The sequence below is a fragment of the Ursus arctos genome, unplaced genomic scaffold (assembly GCF_023065955.2).
Source record: "Ursus arctos isolate Adak ecotype North America unplaced genomic scaffold, UrsArc2.0 scaffold_6, whole genome shotgun sequence".
Lineage (NCBI taxonomy): Eukaryota > Metazoa > Chordata > Mammalia > Carnivora > Ursidae > Ursus > Ursus arctos.
The window spans coordinates 4267696-4284728 of NW_026623078.1; positions in this window are offsets into that span (position 1 = coordinate 4267696).

Genomic DNA, 17033 nt, shown 5'->3' on the forward strand with positions numbered 1-17033 from the left:
CTAACCCTAACCCTAACACTAACCCTAAGCCGAACCCTAACCCGAACCCGAACCCTAACCCTAACCCGAACCCTAACCCGAACCCGAACCCAAACCCTAACCCGAACCCTAACCCTAACCCTAACCTGAACCCGAACCCGAATCCAAACCCTAACCCTAACCAAAACCCTAACCCTAACCCTAACCCTAACACTCACCCTAACCTAACCCTAACCCTAACCCTAACCCTAACCCTACCCTAACCCTAACCCTAACCCTAGCCCTAACCCTAACCCTACCCTAACCCTAACCCTGACCCTAACCCTAACACTAACCCTAACCCTAACCCGACTCTAACCCTAACCCTATCCCTAACCTGAACCCTAACCCTAACCTTAACCCGACCGGAAACCGAATCGTAACCCTAACCCTAACCGTAACCCTAACCCTAACCCTAACCCAAAACCTAACCCAAACCCAAACCCTAAACCTCACTCTAACCCTAACCCTAACCCTAACCCTAACCCGAACCCTAACCCTAACGCGAATCCCTAACCCGAGCCCTTACCCGAAACCTAACCCTAACCCTAACCATAACCCTACCCTAACCAGAACTCTAACCCTACCCGAACTCTAACCCTAACTCTAACCTGAACCCGAATCCAAATCCAAATCCTAACCCTAACCCTAACCCGAACTCTAACCGTAACCCTAACCCTAACCCGAACCCTAACCCTAACCCGAACCCTAACCCTAACACTAACGCTAACCCTAACCCGAACCCTAACCCTAACCCTAACCCTAACTCTAAACCGAAACCTAAACCTAACCCGAACCCTAGCCCTAACACGAATCCCTAACCGGAAGCCAAACCCGAACCGCTAACCCGAACCCTAACCCTAATCTGAACCCTAACCCTAACACGAACGCTAACCCTAACCCTAACCCTAACCCTACCCGAACCCTAACCCTAACCCTAACCTGAACCCAAACCCAAATCCAAAGCCTAACCCTAACCCAAACCCTGACCCGAACTCTAACCCTACCCTAACCCTAACCCTAAACCGAACCCGAACCCTAACCCTAAACCGAACCCTAACCCTAACCCTAACCGTAACCCTAACCCTAACTCTAACCATAACCCGAACCCGAAACCTAACCCTACCCAAACCCAAACCCTAGCCCTAACCTGAACCTGAACCCGAATCCAAACCCTAACCCTAACCCAAACCCTAACCCGAACTCTAAACCTAACCCTAACCCCAACAATAACCCTAACCCTAACCCTAACCCAAAACCTAACCCAAAACCAAACCCTAAACCTCACTCTAACCCTAACCCGAACCCTAACCCTAACCCTAACCCGAACCCTAACCCTAACCCTAACCCTAACCCGAACCCTAACCCTAACGGGAATCCCTAACCCGAAGCCAAACCCGAACCCCTAACCCGAACCCTAACCCTAACCCGAAACCGAGCCCTAACCCGAACCCGAATCCTAACCGGAACTCTAACCCTAACCCTAACCCTACCTGAAATATAACCGTAAACCTAACCGTAACCCAAAACCTAACCCTAACAGTAACCTTAACCCTAACCCGAACCCTAACCCTAACCTGCACCCTAAACCTAACCCTAACCCTAAACCAAACAGTAACCCTAACCCTAACGCTAACCCGAACCCTAACCATAACCCTAACCCTAACCCTAACCTGAAACCGAACACAATCCGAACCCGAACCCTAACCTGAACCCGAACCCTAACCTGAACCCTAACCCTAAACCGGACCCTAAACCTAACCCTAACCGTAACCCTAACCCTAACCCTAACCCTAATCCAAACCCTACCCGAACTCTAACCCTAACCCTAACCCTACCACTAACCCGAAACCGAACCCTAACCCTAACCCGAAACCGAACCCTAACCCGAACCTGAACCCTAACCGTAACCCTAAACCTAAACCAAACAGTAACACTAACCCTAACCCTAACGCTAACCCGAACCCTAACCATAACCTTAACCCTAACCCTAACCTGACCGAACCCAATCCCGAACCCGAACCCTAACCCGAACCCGAACCCTAACCTGAACCCTAACCCTAACCCTAACCCTAACCCTAACCCGAACCCTAACCCTAACCCTAACCCTAACCCTAACCCTAACCCTAACCCTAACCCTAACCCTAACCCTAACCCTAACCCTAACCCTATCCCTAACCTGAACCCTAACCCTAACCTTAACCCGACCCGAAACCGAATCGTAACCCTAACCCTAACCCTAACCCTAACCCTAACCCTAACCCTAACCCTAACCCTAATACTAACCCTAACCCTAAACCTAACCCTAAACCTAACCCTAACCGTAACCCGAACCCGAACCCTAACCCTACCCGAACCCTAACCCTAACCCTAACCTGAACCCGAACCCGAAACCAAACCCTAACCCTAACCCAAACCCTAACCCTAACCCGAACTCTAACCCTAACCCTAACCTAACCCTAACCCTAACCCTAACCTTAACCTGAACCCTAACCCTAACCCTAACCCTAACCCTAAACCTAAACCGAACCCTAACCCTAACCCTAACCCGAACCTGAACCCGAACGCGAATCCAAACCCTAACCCTAACCCAAACCCTAACCCTAACCCTAACCCTAACCCTCACCCTAACCTAACCCTAACCCTAACCCTAACCCTAACCCTACCCTAATCCTAACCCTAACCCTAACCCTAGCCCTAACGGGAATCCCTAACCCGAAGCCAAACCCGAACCCCTAAACCGAACCCTAACCCTAACCCTAACCCAAAACCTAACCCACACCCAAACCCTAAACCTCACTCTAACCCTAACCCGAACCCTAACCCTAACCCTAACCCTAAACCTAAACCGAACCCTAACCCTAAACCTAACCCGAACCCTAACCCAAAAACGAACCCTAACCCGAACCCTAACCCTAACCCAAAACCGAACCCTAACCCGAACCCTAACCCTAACCCGAACCCTAACCCTAACCCGAACCCTAACCCGAACCCGAACCCTAACCCTAACCCTAACCCTAATCCTAACCCTAACGTTAACCTGAACCCGAACCCGAATCCAAACCCTAACCCTAACGCTAACCCTGAACCTAACCCTAACCCTAACCCTAACCCGAATCCAAACCCTAACCATAACCCAAACCCTACCCGAACTCTAACACTAACCCTAACCCTACACTTAACCCAAACCCGAACCCGAACCCTACCCGAACACGAACCCTAACCCTAACCTGAACCCTAACCCTAACCCTAATCCTAAACCAAACAGTAACACTAACTCTAACCCTAACGCTAACCCGAACCCTAACCATAACCCTAACCCTAACCCTAACCTGACCGAACCCAATCCCGAACCCGAACCCTAACCCGAACCCGAACCCTAACCCTAACCCTAACCATAACCCGAACCCGAACCCTAACCCTACCCGAACCCTAACCCTAACGCTAACCTGAACTCGAACCCGAAACCAAACCCTAATCCTAACCCAAACCCTAACCCGAACTCTAACCCTAACCCTAACCCTAACCCTAACCCTACCCTAAACCTAACCCTAACCCGTAACCCTAACCCTAACCCTAACCCTAAACCGAACCCAAAACCTAACCCAAACCCAAACCCTAAACCTCACTCTAACCCTAACCCGAACCCTAACCCTAACACTAACCCTAACCCTAACCCGAACCCTAACCTTAACCCTAACCCTAACCCTAACCCGAACCCTAGCCCTAACGCGAATCCCTAACCCGAAGCCAAACCCGAACCCCTAACCCGAACCCTAACCCTAACCCGAACCCTAGCCCTAACCCGAACCCGAATCCTAACCGGAACTCTAACCCTAACCCTAACCATACCCGAAATATAACCGTAAACCTAACCCTAACCCTAACCCTAACACTAACCCTAACCTGCACCCTAAACCTAACCCTAACCCTAAACCAAACAGTAACCCTAACCCTAACGCTAACCCTAACCCTTACCCTAACCCTAACCCTAACCTGAAACCGAACCCAAACCGAACCCGAACCCTAACCCGAACCCGAACCCTAACCTGAACCCTAACCCTAACCCGAACCCTAACCCTAACCCTAACCCTAACCGTAACCCTAACCCTAACCCTAACCCTAACCATAACCCGAACCCGAACCCTAACCCTTCCCAAACCCTAACCTTAACCCTAACCTGAACCCGAACCCGAATCCAAACCCTAACCCTAACCCAAACCCTAACCCGAAATCTAATCCTAACCCTAACCCTAACCCTACCCGAACCCTAACCCTAACCCTAACCTGAACCCAAACCCGAATCCAAAGCCTAACCCTAACCCAAACCCTGACCTGAACTCTAACCCTAACCCTAACCCTAACCCTAAACCTAACCCGAACCCTAACCCTAACCCGAACCCTAACCCTAACCCTAACCGTAACCCTAACCCTAACCCTAACCATAACCCGAACCCGAAACCTAACACTACCCAAACCACAACCCTAGCCCTAACCTGAAACTGAACCCGAATCCAAACCCTAACCCTAACCCAAACCCTAACCCGAACTCTAACCCTAACCCTAACCCTAACCCTAACCCTAACCGGAAACCTAACCCTAACCCTAACCCTAACCCTAACCCTAACCCTAACCTGAACCCTAACCCGAACCCGAACCCTAGTCCTAATGCGAATCCCTAACCGGAAGCCAAACCTGAACCCTAACCATAACCCTAAGCCTAACCCTAACCTGAAACAGAACCCAATCCTGAACCCGAACCCTAACCCGAACACGAACCCTAACCTGAACCCTAACCCTAAACCGAACCCTAACCCTAACCCTAACCGTACCCTAACCCTAACCCTAACCATAACCCGAACCCGAACTCTAACCCTACCCGAACCCTAACCCTAACCCTAACCTGAACCCGAATCCAAATCCAAACCCTAACCCTAACCCTAACCCGAACTCTAACCGTAACCCTAACCCGCACTCTAACCCTAACCCGAACCCTAACCCTAACACTAACCGTAACCCTAAATCTAACCCTAACCTAACCCGTATCCAAACCCTAACCCTAACCCAAACCCTAACCCGAACCCTAACCCTAACCCTAACCCTAACCTGAACCCAAACCCGAATCCAAACCCTAACCCGAACCCAAACCGTAACCCGAACTCTAACCCTAACCCTAACCCTAACCCGAACCCGAACCCTAACCTGAACCCTAACCCTAACCCTAACCCTAACCCTAACCCTAACTGTAACCCTAACCCTAACCCTAACCATAACCCGAAACCGAACCCTATCCCTAACCCGAAACCTAACCCTAACCCTAACCCGAACCCTAACCCTAACCCCTAACCCTAACCCTAACCCTAACCCGAACCCTAACCCGAACCCGAACCCTAACCCTAACCCGAACCTGAACCCTAACCCTAACCTGAACCCTAACCCTAACCCTAACCCTAAACCAAACAGTAACACTAACCCTAAACCTAACGCTAACCCGAACCCTAACCATAACCCTAACCCTAACCCTAACCGGAAACCGAACCCAATCCCAAACCCGAACCCTAACCCGAACCCGAACCTTAAACTGAACCCTAAACCTAACCCAAACCCTAACCCTAACCCTAACAGTAACCCTAACCCTAACCCTAACCATAACCCGAACCCGAACCCTCATCCTACCTGAACCCTAACCCTAACCCTAACCTGAACCCGAACCCGAATCCAAACCCTAACCCTAACCCAAACCCTAACCCGAACTCTAACCCTAACCCTAACCCTAACCCTAATCCTAACCCGAACCCTAACCCGAACCCAATCCCTAACTCGAACCCGAACCTTAACCCGAACCCTAACCCTAACCCGAACCCGAACCCTAACCCTAAACCTAACCCGAACCCGAACCCTAACCCTAAACCTAACCCGAACCCTAACCCGAACCCGAACCCGAACCCTAACCCGAAAACGAACCCTAACCCGAACCCGAACCTTAACCCGAACCCGAACCTGAACCCGAACCCTAACCCGAACCCGAACCCTAACCCGAACCCTTATCCTAACCCTAACCCGAACCCTAATCCGAACCTGAACCCGAACCCGAACCCTAATCCTAACCCGAACTCGAACCCGAACCCGAACCCGAATCCATACTCAAAAGCGAAACCAATCCCGAACCAGAACCCGAACCCGAACCCTAACCTCTAACCCAAACCCAAACCCGAATCCATAACTGAAAGCGAAACCGATAGCGTACCCGAACCGAAACCGAAACCGAACCCTACCCGAACCCGAACCCGAACCTGAAACCTACCCGAACCAGAACCAGAACCAGAACCCAAACCCCGAACCCGAACCCGAAAGCCATAATTGTTTGTGCCAATGTAAAGAAAATGCCATACGCTTATCTGTAAGAAACAACAGTGCCCTGGAACAGTCTGAGCCTTAATATCAGCACTGTGCTTTTGGGAGCGGGAGTTAAAGCGGAGGCAAACAGCACTAAGACACATTTGGCAAAAATCGCGTTCCAATGAATAATATTTTCTTCCCTTTCAAACCCAAACGTAAGTGGTTGTGGCCAGATAAATAAATGCCACACACTTATCTGTAAGAAACAACAGTGCCCAGGAACGGGTTTCTACGTGAAGAAAATATTTCTCGTTGGAACTCCGCTTTTTTACTTTACCTTCCACAACCCCTTGTGATAGGGTTTCCACGTTAAGAAAATAGTTTTCATTGGAAGCCGGTTTTTCCCAAATGTGTCTAAGTGCTGTATTCCTCGGGTTTCACTCATGCTACCAAAAGCACAGTGATGATGTTAGGGCTTAGACTGTTCCTGGGTAATGTTGTTTCTTACACATAAGGGTGTGGCATTTTCTTTACATTGCCACAACCACATATGATAGGGTTTCAACATGAACAAAATATTTTTCGTTGGAAGCGGTTTTTTGTCAAATGTGTCTCAATACGGTGTTGTTTGGGATTAACGAATGCTACCAAAATCACTATGATGATGTGAGGGCTCAGATCGATCCTGGAAACTTCTGTTTCTTACAGATAAGCGTATGGCATTTTCTTTACATTGGCACAAACAATTATGATAGTTTGCAAAAGAGAAAATATATTTCACTGAAAGGCGGTTTTTGCCAAATTTTCTCAGCTGTTTGCCTCGGTTTTAACTCATGATACCAAAGGAACAGTGATGATCTTAGGGCTCAGACCGTCCATGGACCTGTTATTTCTTACAAATAAGCATATGGCACATCCTTTACCTTGCCACAACAAATTAAGATAGAGTTTGCACATCAAGAAATATTGTTCATTTGAACCCGTTTCTGCCAAAGTTGTCTCAGTACTATGTCCTCAGCACTTGGGAGCATGTCTGCACGTGGAGAAAGATTTTTTCGTGGGAAGTCGGTTTTTGTCAAACGGGTCCCAGTGCTGTGCTCCTCCTTTCCACTCCTGCTGCCAGAAGCCCAGGGAGGATGGGAGGGCTAAGAACATGGCTGGGCACTTTGGTTTCTTCCAGAGTCGTGGATAGCATTTGCTTTACCTTGCCACAACCCCTTGTGAGAGGGTCTGCACCTCAGGAAAACTGTTTCCGTGGGAAGCCGGCTTTTGGCCAAACGTGTCTCAGGGCCGTGGGCCTCGGGTGTCCCTCCAGCTCCCCAAAGCACAGGGACGAGGTGAGGGGCTTCCACCATGCCTGGGCAATGTTGTTTCTTACACCTGGGTGTGTGGCATTTTGTTGAGCTGGCTTCCCCCACTTGGGATAGGTGTTCCACAGCAAGAGCATATTGCTCGTCGGAAGCCGTTTTGGCCCCAGGGGTCTAAGGGCTGGGTTCGTTGGGGTACAACACCTGCTAGCAAAACCGACGGGATGAGGGAAGGGCTCAGACTGTGCCTGGGCCCTGTGGTCTCTTCCAGGTCAGTGTATGGCATTTCCTTCCCCTTACCACAGGCACCTGGGAGCATGTCTGCACGTGGAGAAAGACTTTCCCGTGGGAAGCCGGTTTTTGTCAAACGGGTCCCAGTGCTCTGCTCCTCTCTTTTCACTCCTGCTGCCAGAAGCCCAGGGAGGATGGGAGGGCTTAGAACATGGCTGGGCACTGTGGTTTCTTCCAGAGAAGTGGAGGGCATTTGCTTTACCTTGCCACAACCTCTTGCGAGAGGGTCTGCACCTCAGGAAAACTGTTTCCGTGGGAAGCCGGCTTTTTGCAAAGGGGTCTCAGGGCCGTGGGCCTCGGCTGTCCCTCCGGCTCCCCAAAGCACAGGGACGAGGTGAGGGGCTTAGACCATGCCTGGGCAATGTTGTTACTTACACCTGGGTGTGTGGCATTTTGTTTACCTGGCTACCCCCACTTGGGATAGGTTTTCCACAGCAAGAGCATATTGCTCGTCTGAAGCCGTTTTGGCCCCAGGGGTCTCCAAGCTGTGTTCGTTGGGGTTGAACTCCTGCTAGCAAAACCTCCGGGAAGAGGGAAGGGTTCAGACTGTGCCTGGGCCCTGTGGTCTCTTCCAGGTCAGTGTATGGCATTTCCTTCACCTTCGCACAGGCACTTGGGAGCATGTCTGCACGTGGAGAAAGACTTTCCCGTGGGAAGCCGGGTTTTGTCAAACGGGTCCAAGTGCTGTGCTCCTCTCTTTGCACTCCGGCTGCCAGAAGCCCTGTGAGGATGGGAGGGCTTAGAACATGGCTGGGCACTGTGGTTTCTTCCAGAGACGTGGATGGCATTTGCTTTACCTTGCCACAACCAATTGTGAGAGGGTCTGCACATCAGGAAAACTGTTTCCGGGGAAACCGGCTTTTGGCCAAACGGATCTCAGGCCCGTGGGCCTCGGTTGTCCGTCCGGCTCCCCAAAGCACAGGGACGAGGTGAGGAGCTTAGACCACGCCTGCGCAATATTGTTTCTTACACCTGGGTGTGTGCCATTTGTTTACATGGCTACCCCCACTTGGGATAGGTATTCCACAGCAAGAGCATAATGCTCGTCTGAAGCCGTTTTTGCCCCAGGGGTCTCCGGGCTGTGTTCGTTGGGGTTGAACTCCTGCTAGCAAAACCGCCGGGATGAGGGAAGGGCTCAGACTGTGCCTGGGTCCTGTGGTCTCTTCCAGGTCAGTGTATGGCATTTCCTTCCCCTTGACCCAGGCACCTGGGAGCATGTCTGCACGTGGAGAAAGACTTTCCCGTGGGAAGCCGGTTTCTGTCAAACGGGTCCCAGTGCTGTGCTCCTCTCTTTTCACTCCTGCTACCAGAAGCCCAGTGAGTATGGGAGGGTTTAGAACATGGCTGGGCACTGTGGTTTCTTCCAGAGAAGTGGATGGCATTTGCTTTACCTTGCCACAACCACTTGTGAGAGGGTCTGCACCTCAGGAAAACTGTTTCCGTGGGAAGCCGGCTTTTGGCCAAACGGGTCTCAGGGCCGTGGGCCTCGGCTGTCCCTCCGGCTCCCCAAAGCACAGGGACGAGGTGAGGGGCTTAGACCATGCCTGGGCAATGTTGTTTCTTACACCTGGGTGTGTTGCATTTTGTTTACCTGGCTATCCCCACTTGGTTTAGGTTTTCCACAGCAAGAGCATAGTGCTCGTCGGAAGCCGTTTTTGCCCCACGGGGTGTCCGGGCAGTTTTCATTGGGGTTGAACTCCTGCTAGCAAAATCGCCGGGATGAGGGAAGGGCTCAGACTGTGCCTGGGCCCTGTGGTCTCTTACAGGTCAGTGTATGGCATTTCCTTCCCCTTGCCACAGGCACCTTGGGAGCATGTCTGCACGTGGAGAAAGACTTTCCCGTGTTAAGCCGGTTTTTGTCAAACGGGTCCCAGTGCTCTGCTCCTCTCTTTTCACTCCTGCTGCCAGAAGCCCAGGGAGGATGGGAGGGCTTAGAACATGGCTGGGCACTGTGGTTTCTTCCAGAGAAGTGGAGGGCATTTGCTTTACCTTGCCACAACCACTTGTGAGAGGGTCTGCACCTCAGGAAACCTGTTTCCTGGGAAGCCGGCTTTTTGCAAAGGGGTCTCAGGGCCGTGGGCCTCGGCTGTCCCTCCGGCTCCCCAAAGCACAGGGACGAGGTGAGGGGCTTAGACCATGCCTGGGCAATGTTGTTTCTTACACCTGGGTGTGTGGCATTTTGATTACCTGGCTACCCCGCACTTGGGATAGGTTTTCCACAGCAAGCACCTATGGTTCCTCGGAAGCCGTTTTTGCCCCAGGGGTCTCCGGGCTGTGTTCGTTGGGGTTGAACTCCTGCTAGCAAAACCGCCGGGATGAGGGAAGGGTTCAGACTGTGCCTGGGCCCTGTGGTCTCTTCCAGGTCAGTGTATGGCATTTCCTTCCCCTTGCCACAGGCACCTGGGAGCATGTCTGCACGAGGAGAAAGACTTTCCCGTGGGAAGCCGGTTTTTGTCAAACGGGTCCCAGTGCTCTGCTCCTCTCTTTTCACTCCTGCTGCCAGAAGCCCAGGGAGGATGGGAGGGCTTAGAACATGGCTGGGCACTGTGGTTTCTGCCAGAGAAGTGGAGGGCATTTGCTTTACCTTGCCACAACCACTTGTGAGAGGGTCTGCACCTCAGGAAAACTGTTTCCGTGGGAAGCCGGCTTTTTGCAAAGGGGTCTCAGGGCCGTGGGCCTCGGCTGTCCCTCCGGCTCCCCAAAGCACAGGGACGAGGTGAGGGGCTTAGACCATGCCTGGGCAATGTTGTTTCTTACACCTGGGTGTGTTGCATTTTGTTTACCTGGCCACCCCCACTTGGGATAGGTTTTCCACAGCAAGCACCTATTGTTCGTCGGAAGCCGTTTTTGCCCCAGGGGTCTCCGGGCTGTGTTCCTTGGGGTTGAACTCCTGCTAGCAAAACCGCCGGGATGAGGGAAGGATTCAGACTGTGCCTGGGCCCCGTAGTCTCTTCCAGGTCAGTGTATGGCATTTCCTTCCCCTTGCCCCAGGCTCCTGGGAGCATGTCTGCACGTGCAGAAAGACTTTCCCGTGGGAAGCCGGTTTTTGTCAAACGGGTCCCAGTGCTCTGCTCCTCTCTTTTCACTCCTGCTGCCAGAAGCCCAGGGAGGATGGGAGGGCTTAGAACATGGCTAGGCACTGTGGTTTCTTCCAGAGAAGTGGAGGGCATTTGCTTTACCTTGCCACAACCACTTGTGAGAGGGTCTGCACCTCAGGAAAACAGTTTCCATGGGAAGCCGGCTTTTTGCCAGACGGGTCTCATGGCCGTGGGCCTCGGGTGTCCCTCCGGCACCCCAAAGCAAGGGACGAGATGAGGGGCTTAGACCCTGTCTGGGCCATGTTGTTTCTTACACCTGGGAGTGTGGCATTTTGTTTACCTGGCTACCCCTACTTTGGATAGGTTTTCCACAGCAAGTGCATATTGCTCGTCGGTAGCCGTGTTTGCCCCAGGGTTCTCCGGGCTGTGATCGTTGGGGTTGAACTCCTGCTAGCAAAACCGCCGGGGTGAGGGAAGGGCTCAGACTGTGCCAGGGCCCTGTGTTCTCTTACCCGACCCGTACCCTAACTGGAACCCAAACCCTATACCCTGACCCAGACCCTGAGCCTGATCCTGACCATTACCCTGACCGTAACCCGAACCCTAACCCTAACCGGAACCCGAACCCGAACCCTAACCCTAACCCGAACCCTAACCCTAACCCTAACCGTAACCCTAACCCTAACTCTAAACCCTAACCCTAACCCTAACCTAACCCTAAACCTAACCCTAACGCTAACCCTAACCCTAACCCTAACCTGAACCCGAACCCGAATCCAAACCCTACCCCTAACCCAAACCCTACCCCGAATCTAACCCTAACCCTAACCCAAACCCGAACCCAAACCCGAACCCTAACCCGAACCCTAACCCTAACCCTAACCCTAACCCTAACACGAACTCTAACCCTAACCATAACCCTAACCCGAACCCGAACCCTAACCCTAACCCGAACCCTAACCCTAACCCTCACCGTAACCCTAACCCTAAGCCTAACCGTAACCCTACCCTAACCCTAACCATAACCCGAAACCGAAACCTAACCCTAACCCGAACCCTAACCCTAACCCTAACCCTAACACGAACGGTAACCATAACCCAACCCTAACCCTAACCTGAAACTGAACCCAATCCCGAACCCGAACCCTAACCCGACCCTTACCCTAACCCTATCCCTAACCTGAAACGAAACCCTAACCCTAACCAGAACCGAACCCTAACCCTAACCCTAACCCTAACACGAACCCAAACCCCTACCCAAACGCAAAATCTAACCCTAACCCGAACCCTAACCCTTACCCTAACCCTAACCCTAACCCTAACCCTAACCGTAACCCTAACCATAACCCTAAACCGAACCCGAACCCTAAACCGAACCCTAACCCTAACCCGAACCCTAACTCTAACCTTAACCCAAACACGAACCCTAACCCTAACCCTAAACCTAAACCGAACACGACCCCGAACCCTAAACCTAACCCTAACCCGAACCCGAACCCTAACCCTAACCCTAACGATAACCCTAACCCTAAACCTAACCCTAACCCTAACCCGAACCCTAACCCTAACCCTAACCGTAACCCTAACCCTAACCCTAACCCTAACACTAACCCTAACCCGAACCCGAACCCTAACCCTAACCCCAATCCTAACCCTAACCCTAACCCTAACCTGAAACCTAACCCTAACCCTAACACGAACCCGAACCCGAACCCTAACACTAAGCCGAACCCTAACCCTAACCCTAACCCTAACCCTAACACAAACCCAAACCCTAACCCTAACCCTAAACCTAAACCGAACCCGAACCCTAAACATAACCCTAACCCTAACACTAACCCTAACCCTAATCGGAACCCTAACCCCAACCCGAACCCAAACCCAAAATCTAACCCTAACCCGAACCCTAACCCAAACCTGAACCCTAACCCAAACCCTAACCCTAAACTTAACCCTAAACCGAACCTGAACCCTAAACCAAACCCTAACCCTAACCCTAACCCTAAACCTAACCCTAAGCCAAACCCAAACCCTAACACTAATCCTAACCCTAAACCTAAACCGAACCTGAACCCGAACCCTAAACGTAACCCTAACCCTAACCCTAACTCTAACCCTAATCCGAACCCTAACCCTAACCCTAACCCAAACTCTAAACCTAACCCGAACCCAAAGCCAAACACTAACCATAACCGAAACGATACCCGAACCCGAACCCTAAACCAAAACCGATCCCACACCCCAACCCTAACCTGAAACCTAACCCTAACCCTAACCATAACCGGAACCCTAACCCTGACTCGAACCCTAACGCTAACCCTATCCCTAACCTGAAACCTAACCCTAACCCTAAACCTAACCGTAACCCTAACCCGAACGCTAACCCTAAACCGACCGTAACCCTAACCCTATCCCTAACCTGAACCCTAACCATAACCCTAACCCGACCCCGAACCCGAATCGTAACCCTAACGCTAACCGTAACCCTAACCCTAACCCTAACCATAACCCATACCCGAACGCTAACCCCAACCCAAATCCTAACCCTAACACTAACCCGAAACCTAACCCTAACCCCTAACCCTAAACCTAACCCTAACCTGAACCCTAACCATAACCCTAACCCGACCCCGAACCCAAATCGTAACAGTAACCCTAACCGTAACCCTAACCCTAACCCTAACCCTAACCATAACCCGAACCCGAACCCTAACCCTAACCTGAAACCTAACCCTAACCCTAACCCTACCCCTAACCCGAACCCGAACCCTAACCCTAATCCCTAACCCTAACCCTAACCCGAACCCTAACCCTAACCCGAACCGTAACCCTAACCCTAACCCTAACCGTAACCCTAACCATAACCCTAAAGCTAATCCAAACCCTAACCCTAACCCTAACCCTTAGCCTAACCTAACCCGAACCGTAACCCGAACCGTAACCCGACCCTTACCTTAACCCTATCCCTAACGTGAACCCGAACCCTAACCCTAACCCTAAAGCGAAACCGAACCCTAACCCTAACCGTAACCCTAACCCAAACCCTAACCCTAACCCGACCCTTACCCTAACCCTATCCCTAACCCTAACCCTAACCCTAACCCTAACCCGAACCTTAACCCTAACCCTAACCCGAACCCTAACCCGAAAACGAACCCTAACCCTAACCCGAACCCTAACCCCAACCCGAACCCTAACCCGAACCCGAACCCTAACCCTAACCCTAACCCGAAACCTAACCCGAACCCGAACCCTAACCCTAACCCTAACCCTAACCCGAACCCGAACCCTAACCCTAACCCGAACCCTAACCCTAACACTAACCCTAACCCTATCCCTAACAGGAAACCTAACCCTAACCCTAAACCTAACCCTAACCCTAACCCTAACCCTGTCTCTAACAGGAAACCTAACCCTAACCCTAACCCTAACCCTAACCCTAACCCTAACCGAATCCCGAACCCGAACCCTAACCCGAAACCGAACCCTAACCTGAACCCTAACCGTAACCCGAACCCTAACCCTAACCCGAACCCTAACCCTAACCCTAACCCTAACCAGAACCAGAACCAGAACCCGAACCCTAACCCTACCCGAACCCTAACCCTAACCCTAACCTGAACCCGAACCCGAATCCAAACCCTAACCCTAATCTAAACCCTAACCCGAACTCTAACCCTAACCCTAACCCCAACCCGAACCCGAACCTGAACCCGAAACCGAACCCGAACCTGAACCCTAACCGTAACCCGAAACCGAATCCTAACCCTAGCCCTAAACGTCACCCGAACCCTAACCCAAACCCGAACCCGAACCCGAATCCAAACCCTAACCCTAACCCAAACCTAACCCTAACCCTAACCCTAAAGCGAACACTAAGAGGAACCCTAACACTAACCCTAACCCAAACCCAAACCCGAGCCCTAACCCGAAACCTAACCCTAACCCTAACCCTAACCCTAACACGAACCCTAACCCAAATCTTTACCCTAACCCTAACCTTACTCCAAACCCGAACCCGAACCCTAACCCTACCCCGAACCCTAACCCGAACCCAAACCCTACCCCTAATCCGACCCCTAACCCTAAACCGAACCCTAACCCTAACACGAACCCAAAACCGAACCCGAACCCAAAATCTAACCCTAACCTGATCTCTAACCCTACCCCGAACCCTAACCCTAGCCCGAAACCTAACCCTAATCCTAACCCTAACCCGAACCCTAACCGTAACCCCATCCATAACCCGAACCGGAACCCGACCCGAACCGTCAACCGAACACGAACCCTAACCCTGACACTGACCATGACCCTGATCCTGACCATGACCCTGACCCTAATCCTAACCCTAAACCCTAATACCTGACCCTGACCCCAACCCTAACCCTGACCCTGACCCTGAACCCTAAACCCTGACCCTGACCCTGACCCTACCCTAACCTGAACCCTGACCGGAACCCGAACCCTAACCCTGACATGAATCTGAAACCGAACCCGAACCCGAACCCGAACCCGAATCCCTAACACGAACCCAAACCCGAACCCCTAACCTGAACCCTAGCCCTAATGCGAATCCCTAACCCGAAGCCAAACCCGAACCCCTAACCCGAACCCTAACCCTAACCCGAACCCTAGCCCTAATCCGAACCCTAACCCAAACCCGAATCCTAACCGGAACTCTAACCCTAACCCTAACCATACCCGAAATATAACCGTAAACCTAAACCTAACTCAAACCCTAACCCTAACCCGTACCCTAACACGAAACCTAACCCAAAACCTAACCCTAACAGTAACCTTAACCCTAACCCGAACCCTAACCCTAACCTGCACTCTAACCCTAACCCTAACCCTAACCCTAAACCAAACAGTAACCCTAACCCTAACCCTAACGCTAACCCGAACCCTAACCATAACCCTAACCCTAACCCTAACCCTAACCGAACCCAATCCCGAACCCGAACCCGAACCCTAATCTGAGCCCTAACCCTAACCCGAACCCTAAACCTAACCCAAACCGTAACCCAAACCCTAACCCTAACCCTAACCCTAACCCTAAACCAAACAGTAACCCTAACCCTAACCGTAACCCTAACCCGAACCCTAACCATAACCCTAACCCTAACCTTAACCTGAAACCGAACCCAATCCTGAACCCAAACCCTAACCCGAACCCGAACCCTAACCTGAACCCTAACCCTAATCCGAACTCTAACCCTAACCCTAACCCTAACCCGAACCCTAACCCTAACCCGACCCTCACCCTAACCCTATCCCTAACCGGACACCGAACCCTAACCCTAACCCTAACGCTAACCGTAACCCGAACCCTAACCCTAACCCGAACCCTAGCCCTAACACGAATCCCTAACCGGAAGCCAAACCCAAACCCCTAACCCTAACCCTAACCCTAACCCGAACCCTAGCCCTATCCGGAAACCTAACCCGAATCCGAATCCTAAACGGAACTCTAACCCTAACCCTAACCATACCCGAAATATAACCCTAAACCTAACCCTAACCCGAACCCTAACCCTAACCCGAACCCTAACCCTAACCCTAACCGTAACCCAAACCCAAACCCTAACCATAACCCGAACCCTAACCCTACACGAACCCTAATCCTAACCCTAACCCGAACCCGAACCCTAACCCGAACCCGAACCCTAACCCTAACCCTAACCCGAACCCTAAACCTATCCCAAACCCTAACCCTAACCTGAACCCGAACCCGAATACAAACCTTAACCCTAACCCAAATCCTAACCCGAACTCTAACACTAACCCTAACCCTAACCCTAACCACAACCCGAACCCAAAACCGAAACCTAACCCTAACCCGAACCCTACCCTAACCCTAACCCTAACCCTAACCCTAACCCTAACCCGAAACCTAACCCTAATCCTAACCCTAACCCGAACCCTAACCGTAACCCCATCCATAACCCGAACCGGAACCCGACCCGAACCGTCAACCGAACACGAACCCTAACCCTGACACTGACCCTGACCGTGATCCTGACAATGACCCTGACCCTAA